The 8,178-nt window shown below is 46.0% G+C and overlaps 1 protein-coding gene across 7 annotated transcripts in view; it reads right to left on the minus strand.

Moving 5' to 3' along the window:
* Window positions 1-7,669, minus strand: part of st18 (ST18 C2H2C-type zinc finger transcription factor) — a 476,845-nt gene extending 469,176 nt beyond the window's left edge. For 4 of the 7 annotated variants that reach the window (XM_068031824.1, XM_068031830.1, XM_068031826.1 and 1 more), the window contains exon 1: window positions 7,567-7,668. The gene's annotated coding sequence lies outside the window, so the exon portion shown is untranslated. Of the gene's footprint in view, window positions 1-5,525; window positions 5,588-7,566 lie in introns of those variants that run through there. The other 3 variants (XM_068031828.1, XM_068031829.1, XM_068031825.1) reach the window with 2 other exon arrangements.
* Between the last annotated feature and the right edge of the window lie 509 nt (window positions 7,670-8,178).

The raw sequence follows: 8,178 nt of genomic DNA on the forward strand, positions 1-8,178 counted from the left end.
TTGGCCACACTTACGTCCCCTCATGCCGTGAAGGGTACTAGAGGCATCTGTAGCACCAGAAGAGGTCTTGTCATAACGTCAAACAGCAGTTCGGGCTGATTCAAAGCTCATTTCACTAACTTGCTCTGCATGTGTTCACTGAACACCTGTGCTAATCACTCACAACTAAACATACATTCAGCAGCATGAGGGACCTCCACGAGTGTTAGATAGAGGTCAGCCACTAACTTGTAAGTGATGTACAATAGACTTACGCCTTTTTAGGCAAAGTTAATGGAAGTACTGTGACTTGTGTTTGGAGGTGTTTTGGAGAGCTGTTGCATAGATTCAGGAAGGCAACAGGATTTGGTGACCCAGCTCTGCAACAGGCATGGGGATGGTGGTTGCACTGCCTCTGGGTCTGCTACGTGACCTGCAAATAGAGAAGATTGCAGAGAGGGGAAGCTCTCCAAAGAGGGAGAAGGAGAAGGGCACTCCATAGAAGGCCACGCCTGCCACAGGTTATTTGAGAGCACTTCTCCAGCCTCCACCTGACCCAGGGGCAATAACTGAGGCAACTCATGTTCAACAAAGAGCCAGTCACAAAACTGTGCCAACTCCTTCAGCCCAACCTGGAGCCTCACACCAGGTTGAAGAGGTTGCTGCCAGTAGGCATAAAAGTCACAGCAGCATTGAACTTTTATGTGCCTGGATCTTTCCAAAAGGGAGAGGGTAGCATTTCCAGCATATCCCAGTACGCCATCCATTGAGGTACAGACGACATCTATGATTGTTTTCTCCCTCAGCAGGGGGAAGTAGGATGAGAGGGCATGTGACTTTGCCAGGATAGTGGGATTCCTGATGGCACTATCAATTGCATGCATGTGGCTCTATGGACACCCCATATCAACAAGGAGAGGTATAGGAACCACAAGGGCTACCATTCCATCAATGTGCAATTGGTATGCAACAGCGCACAATACATCATGTCAGTACAGGCCTGCTATCCTGTCAGCAGCCACAATGTCTTCATTCCAAGGCAGTCTGCCATTCCTGCTGTCTTCAAACTGCCAATGAGAACCAAAGGCTGGCTTTGCAGAGACAAAGGCAACCCCCATACACATGGCTCGTGATTCTGCTCTGCCACCCAACCAAGCAAAGACAACGCACGTACAATGAGAGCCATGGAGCCACCGGAGCTTTGTACAATGAAAGACACCATCAAATAGTTTTCATTAACATCTTTATCAAACAGCACATCCAATTATACAAACAGAAATGAACTATTCACCTTTGTGAATTCAATTATTGCCTGTCTTGCAGGTACCTTTGCTTAGCCTAGAGCTTCCACACAGTGCTATCCCAGTAGCTGCAGCACAGCTGCTGGAAGACTGCTAACGTTCACTGGCAAAGACTGCAGATACCTCCATCTGAGCTTCCACTGCAGCACTGCTACATTGGCAGGATTCCACCTGTCCTGCAGTGGACGCTGAGACAGCGGCCACCAGGCGCTACATCACGGGCAAGTATGCTACTGCTTCCATGGCGTTGGCCACCACTTCTACATTGAAAAGGACGGGTTCTGTGCTATGACCTCTGCCAGTTTGGATCCAGACTCCATGCTTCTTGATAGTGACAGGAGGCTATCTGGCAGGTCTGCCAATGCACCAAGTATCTCAGTGTGCATGTTCACTCTGTTCTCTTGTATGTCACCTCATTGAAGTCACCTGATCTGAGTCCCCCACACCTCACTCTCTGATGAGCTGGCACACAAACTATCCTTTCCCCCTGCCCTGGCTGCAGCCTGGTGACTCACCACATGCTAGCCTCCACAGTTCATACAGCGCCAGTATCTGAACTGGTGGCTGAGAATGTCAGAACCAGGGACAGTGCTGCTTCCTCAGAGATCTCTGCTGCTCCCTTGTATTTTGTGCTACCTTGTCCTGCAAGAGAGTGGACAGAATGTCACTAATTATGTTATAACCTGTTTGGGTAACATGCCTGCCACAGCTGAATAGCTGGAGGCATTTGGAGTCACTGATAAGTGGGTGTGAGGCTGGCATCATTGGAAGGTGTGTGAGGGTAAAATGGAGTGTCTGAATGTTAGGCATGAGTACTGAGTGCTAGGGACTGCTGCTGGTGAGTGATGAGAGTGTGGTGTATTGAGTAGCTTGAGAGGTTGGTGGTGAGGTAGGTATGAGATGACCTTTGAGGTTGCACTCACTGACCTTAACCACTTCCGAGAGGTCATTAAACTTCTTCCAGCACTGCTGTCAGTTCCCCAAGGGCAAGCTCTATGAGTTCACGTCCATGGCCACCTGCACCCATTCCCTTCGGAGGGCATTCCTTGAGGGCCTTCTGGTTTCCCATTGTAACATGGCATCTCTCCTGTTCACCTCCATGACTAAGACCTCCACCACAGCATTTGCGAAGCACAGTGGCCCCTCTCTGCCATGGTGCTCCATTCTCCCCATTTACAGCAATCGCATTCAGCTATTCCTGTGATTCAGTGCAGCTTCCCTTTAAAAAGTGACAGATTGCCTTTACAAGCTGGAGGCTGGAACACATGCTAGCCTTTCCCACTGCTAGGCTCCCTGTTGTGAGTGCAGCCAGCCAACAGTGTGGGTCACATTGGGCTGTGTGCAGAAATCATGGAAATGAGGAGGCAGCATAAAGTTTGTGCACTGCCTGCCTCAATGGGAATAGGCACAGCCAGATTCCAAATAGCAACCCCCACACTCGAAAATAGGCCTTGATAAACTTTTCACCCACCATTACATTTGTCTTTAACTCATTACATTTAGATAATGAATTTTGATCACAAGATGAATGAGAGTGGGCTGGGCAGGGTGGGGGGTGTGGGCATTTGGACTGACCATCTTAGCTCATCTATCCAAAAAGACAAACTGATCTCAGGCTCAAATCACATAAAGGTTTGCACTGATTTTACTTTCCTGATATCAGTCCTAAATTTGCCCTTCACCATTTTGAACCTATTCTGCTTTGTCCTACTATCATGGTTTACCTTGCAGTTCGAATTTATCTTTTCTATACTGTTTATTGTTTGATATACTTATATCATATTTGATTTCTGTTGACTTCCTTCAAGGCTAAAAGTGTCACCGTTTTTCTAATGTTTGCACGCTACTATTGTGATGTGTCAAGTTACTTAGGGTATAAATCATGCTCCACAGCTATCCATGATTATCCTCTGTGTAATTCTCTCTTTGGCCTCCTTGTCTCGAGGGACAATGGGTAAGCGCCTGGAGGTGGTCAGTGGTGTGTGGAGCAGCGCCTGGAGTGGCTATAAAGGCCAATTCTAGAGTGACAGACTCTTCCACAGGTGCTGCAGAAAAAATTGTTTGTCGGGGCTGTTACACAGTTGGCTCTCCCCTTGCGCTTCTGTCTTTTTTCCTGCCAACTGCTAAGTCTCTTCGACTCGCCACACTTTAGCCCCGCCTTTATGACTGCCCGCCAGCTCTGGCGATCGCTGGCAACTGACTCCCACGACTTGTGATCAATGTCACAGGACTTCATGTCGCGTTTGCAGACATCTTTAAAGCTTTGTTTTCCTCATTGAGCACTAAATGAAATTGAATGAAATCCGGACGAAATTGCAAAGTACAGCTGGTGATATTCTGATCTTCTATCCTGCTGTCTACACCATCCAGAGTGTCCGCGGCCACGGCGTGCGGTAAGTCCATTGTAGAGAAGAAGGAGCAGCGGAACCCTAGGGTAATAAGACTATTACAGAGGGGAAGCCTTGAGAAAAAGGTGCCCCGAACACGCAAAAAGCCACGAACGGCTCCTCGGCCACAACTTCAAAGCGCCCATGGGAGATGGCTCGTAGTGCATCTGCAGCGCAATGTCGGCGAATTCCTGCTGGTACCGGCGCCCGAGGCTGTCGCTCACCTCCCGGAGGACACGGATGAGCTTTCCCGGTGTCGATGGTGGGAACTGATGAAATGGTTTATTACCTGCACCCCCTTCCCCCCCCCTCGCAACCCCTTTCCAGCTCCCCCCTCGCACCATCTTCCCCCTGCACCCCCTTCCCCTGCAACCCCCACCCCCTTACAGCCCCCTTCCCAGCTCCCCCTCGCACCCCTTTCCCTCCACCCCTCCTCCTCGCACCCCCTCCTCCCACCGGCATCCTCCTACCCCTGTGTAGGGGCCCTAACAACCCCACTGCCTTGTGGGCGTCTCGGGAGAGACCAAGGCTAAGGGAGTAAACCTTCTGTGTAATAGTCATTTCTTATTATGTACTCCCAGCAGATGCAGTTGACTGAAAATATATAAAAATATATAACAATACATTTTTCTGAGGCAGCACAACTCTTCAGACTAAAAATCTGTTTAAAGAAAACAGAAGTCCTGCATCAGCCTGCACCCCAGTAAGAATATAAACCACCAAGCATTGTCATCGAGGGAACCGAGCTGAATGTCGTCAAACAATTTACTTATTTGCGGAGCGTCATTTTGTTTGATGCCACCATAGATAGGAAGTAGACAATAGGCTTTCAAAAGCAAACAGAACATTCAGCAGACTCTATAAACATGTGTGGAGCAACCACAGCCTCAGAGCACAGACCAAACTCAAAGTGTACAAAACCATAGTCCTCACCACTCTTCTGTATGGCGCCGTCATGTCTGCCTTCAACAGCGTTTCCATTGGCACTGCTTCTGCAGCATCCTCAAGATCCGCTGGCAGGACCGCATCACAAACATTGAAGTCCTGGAAACAGCCAACATCACCAGCATCGAGGCCATCCTCCTGCAAAGCCAACTGCGTTGGGCGGGCCATGTTGCCTGGATGGGCGACAGTCGCCTGCCCAAGATCGTGTTGGATGGAAAGCTGACCATGGGTAAAAGGAACAGAGGGGCCCCATGTAAACAGTTCAAAGACTCCCTGAAGAAGTCCCTCTCTATGTGCCACATCGACCATCGCCAGTGGGAAGCGCAAGCCATAGATCGTGATGCCTGCAGATGCTACATCAGGAGGGCTACAGACACCTTGGAGACTGAGCGAAGAAACAGCATGAAAGAGAAAAGGAGGAGAAGGATAGATCCAATTTCCCCCAGCAGTGACTACACCTTCACTGGTACCCGCTGTGGGAGAATCTGCGGGTCACGGATAAGCCTGGCTCGCCACCAGCAGGCCTGCAACCGATGAGTACAACCTTCCCAAAATCTTCGTCCGCGAAGAAATGCCAAGAGACTCCCAGCGGGGAGCCACAGCCACTGGCCGTACATATCAGAAATTTAGGAACAATCTTCTGACATTAATTATATTTACGCTGGCTCAGAATCAATGCTGAAATCATTATTTTTCACCCAATGGAAAATCAAGTTTGACAATTGAAAACCATAAAATTAGCACAATCGTTTGTTTTTGTGCCAATGCTAAATATATGAAAATCCATTGCGGGCTGAAACTTTGTAATATCCGATGCAAAACTTTTGCTAAAGGGATAGTGTAAGAACACAACTTCGTTTTATGCCCACTGACCAACAGCTTTGCAAGGAAAGATCCATGAAAGTTACTTTACCCACAACAACGACACATAAAGTGGCCGTGGCATCCTTTCACTACTCATGGATTTTGTTTTCTTCAATCTTTTCGCGATTGACTCAGTTTTAACTTCTTCCTTTAAAAAAAACTTCTGTTACTCCTAATCAGTCATCCATTTAAAATTCCAAACATATGTTTACCTCAATAAGTAACCAATATTTTTTTCATCAAAGCTGAGTGAAGTCTTCATTGACGGATGGTTTACCCACGGCAGTATTTTTTTGCTGGAATCACATTCCTTGGAACAGGAATAATCTGGTAGTATTCATCTTCAAAAGGGGTGGGTGGCAGCTTAATATTAATCACGTGTAGTGTTTGGAACCAATATTTAAACACAAACAAAAGTTTCTTCACCTACGTTTTCTGAAGTACTTCCAGTTTTAAATTGACCATTTTTTTTGTCTTTTTGCTATTTTGAGACCCAAGTTGTCTACACCACGCCCTCCTGTGGTTACAGGGCTAAGAAACAACCTCTACCTGGTCTCACAAGCAACTGGAGGATGAGGAGAGGAAAGGGTATTTTTAAAGTTCCCTGTTGAGTTTACAACATTTCCCAACCGGTCCGTCTAAAATCGAGAGCAGTCAGATCCCGCCTCAGTCCAGTTCTGAACAAGCTGAGCGTGGCAGTAACTGGAGAGAAGTTATGTACACAAAAGGGGAAACAAACCTGAACCAACAGGCAGTCCCTCACCTGACGAACACTATCCTCGATCTACTGGTGAATAAAGAAACTTACCGAAGTTTGACTTCTTCCAACCTCTCACACTAAACAACAATAAAAATACAGAATCGTGTTTGAGCGAAATCCTTTTAATGCAGGAATTGCTTTAGAAAATCTAAATTCAGATATATTTACATAGTTGAAGAAAATAAATTATATTACCATTTAAAAATGAAGCTCTTTTAACAAAAAAAAATTACTTTTCCTAGTTAACATCCAAATGTGACAATTTCCACACAGTAAAACAGTAATTTATAGATTTCAAACAGAATAATGATCCCTTTTCCGGTGGAATCTGAATGAATCATCCAATAAAGAGCTTTCTAAGTGCACGTGTGGGACTGTCCACTGGAGGTGTCTCCACTCTGGACAGCTGGCAGGCTCAGTGTCATAAAAACGATATTGGGATCGAGTCCATGCTCAGGGTGTCGCTTGCAACCCAATATACTCGGAGCCTGTTCCTGTTGCTCAGGCTCTTTGTGGTTACCGCAGTCTCAGTCTCTCGGGTTTTCTGGAATCGTTCAGGACTCTGTCTCCCAAACCACAAGTTCCTCTCACACTCTGTCCCTATTTTTTTCTTAGTCTGCTGATCCCTACCCATCTCTTTCAGATTCCCTCTGTGCCTGAGACGCTCTGCTCTTGTCTCTCAGGTTCCCTGTCCCTATCTCTGCCAGACTCTTGCCCTTTCCTCTCAGTCTCTTAATGTTTTTTTCTTTCAGGCTCTCCCTCCTTATTTGTTAGAATATTTGTCACTGAATCTCAGACCTTCTCCCTCCCCCAAGGCTCAGCTTCCCTGTTACCGAAGTACCAACTTCTTTTCCTGGGGCTAAGGACACTGTCTCTGAAGCTCTGTCCCTATTATTGTTCCTTTTATTTTTGTTTCTGTTTCTCTCTGGCCTTTTCCATTTGTAATCGTTATGCCAATATGCATCGTTGCCGCCTGACTATTCCCATTTCACTCCGTCTCCGATGAGACTGTTTCTATTTCTCCCTGACTTTGTTTGATTCGGAGTGTATGCCCGTCCCTTCCCTACCCCAGTTTCTCTGCATCTCCTCCACAATTTCTGCTTCTGTCTGTATCAGGCCACCTGTCTCTATTTCTACCTCTGTCTCTGCCCAGTCTTCAACTCTGTCTTGCTCTCTTTGTCTTTCGCTTCTTGTTCTCTGCTGCCTTCCTCACAAACCAAATGTTCTCAAGTCGCAGTCACAGCAACCTGCAATCTGGTTAATTGTAGAACGCTTTGCAAAAGAGTAAAATATATTGTTACTTACAAAAAAAAGTTAATTTAAAACTTACTGTGTACGTGCAGGAGTTGTTCTGGGTGTGGTTTGTTTTGCGGAAGAAGTTAGTTTGTTCTGTTCAACTTTTTTTGTTGAGTGACTTCAGGGAAAACTTCACAACAAACTTCGTGGATCATGTGACTGGACTCAGTTGTCTGTAAACTCAGGACCAACGGCTTTCTTTGCATTCTGCATATTGTATTTCTTTTGCCAAACAGCTTTATTTTGAAGACACTTCTCATACATATCATGTGAAATAGATCTATATGGTAATTTTACTTTTGTACAGTTTTAAACTTTCAGACTGAGACACGTATCCTGCAGGAAACCACATACAGATTTTCAAAAATTTCTTTTTTCAGCCGAGCGGTTTAAGCTTCTTTTAGAAGTTACATTTAGGACGAGAGAAAAATAAAATTCAGAATGATTCAGATTGCAAACCTATAACAACTCCCGACCCGCCCACCCCGCAAACAAATCAAACATTTTCCTCATACTAATAAGAATTTAGCTCCAAATATAAGTAAAATATCATGGGCCTGTCTTATGCTGGACAGAATCGCATACAGTTTGATCGTTGTAAAAGTTTTATGTAGTTTTCTTCTCAGATATGAAATCCCTATATTGC

Source organism: Heterodontus francisci, chromosome 5 (genome assembly GCF_036365525.1).
Source record: "Heterodontus francisci isolate sHetFra1 chromosome 5, sHetFra1.hap1, whole genome shotgun sequence".
Lineage (NCBI taxonomy): Eukaryota > Metazoa > Chordata > Chondrichthyes > Heterodontiformes > Heterodontidae > Heterodontus > Heterodontus francisci.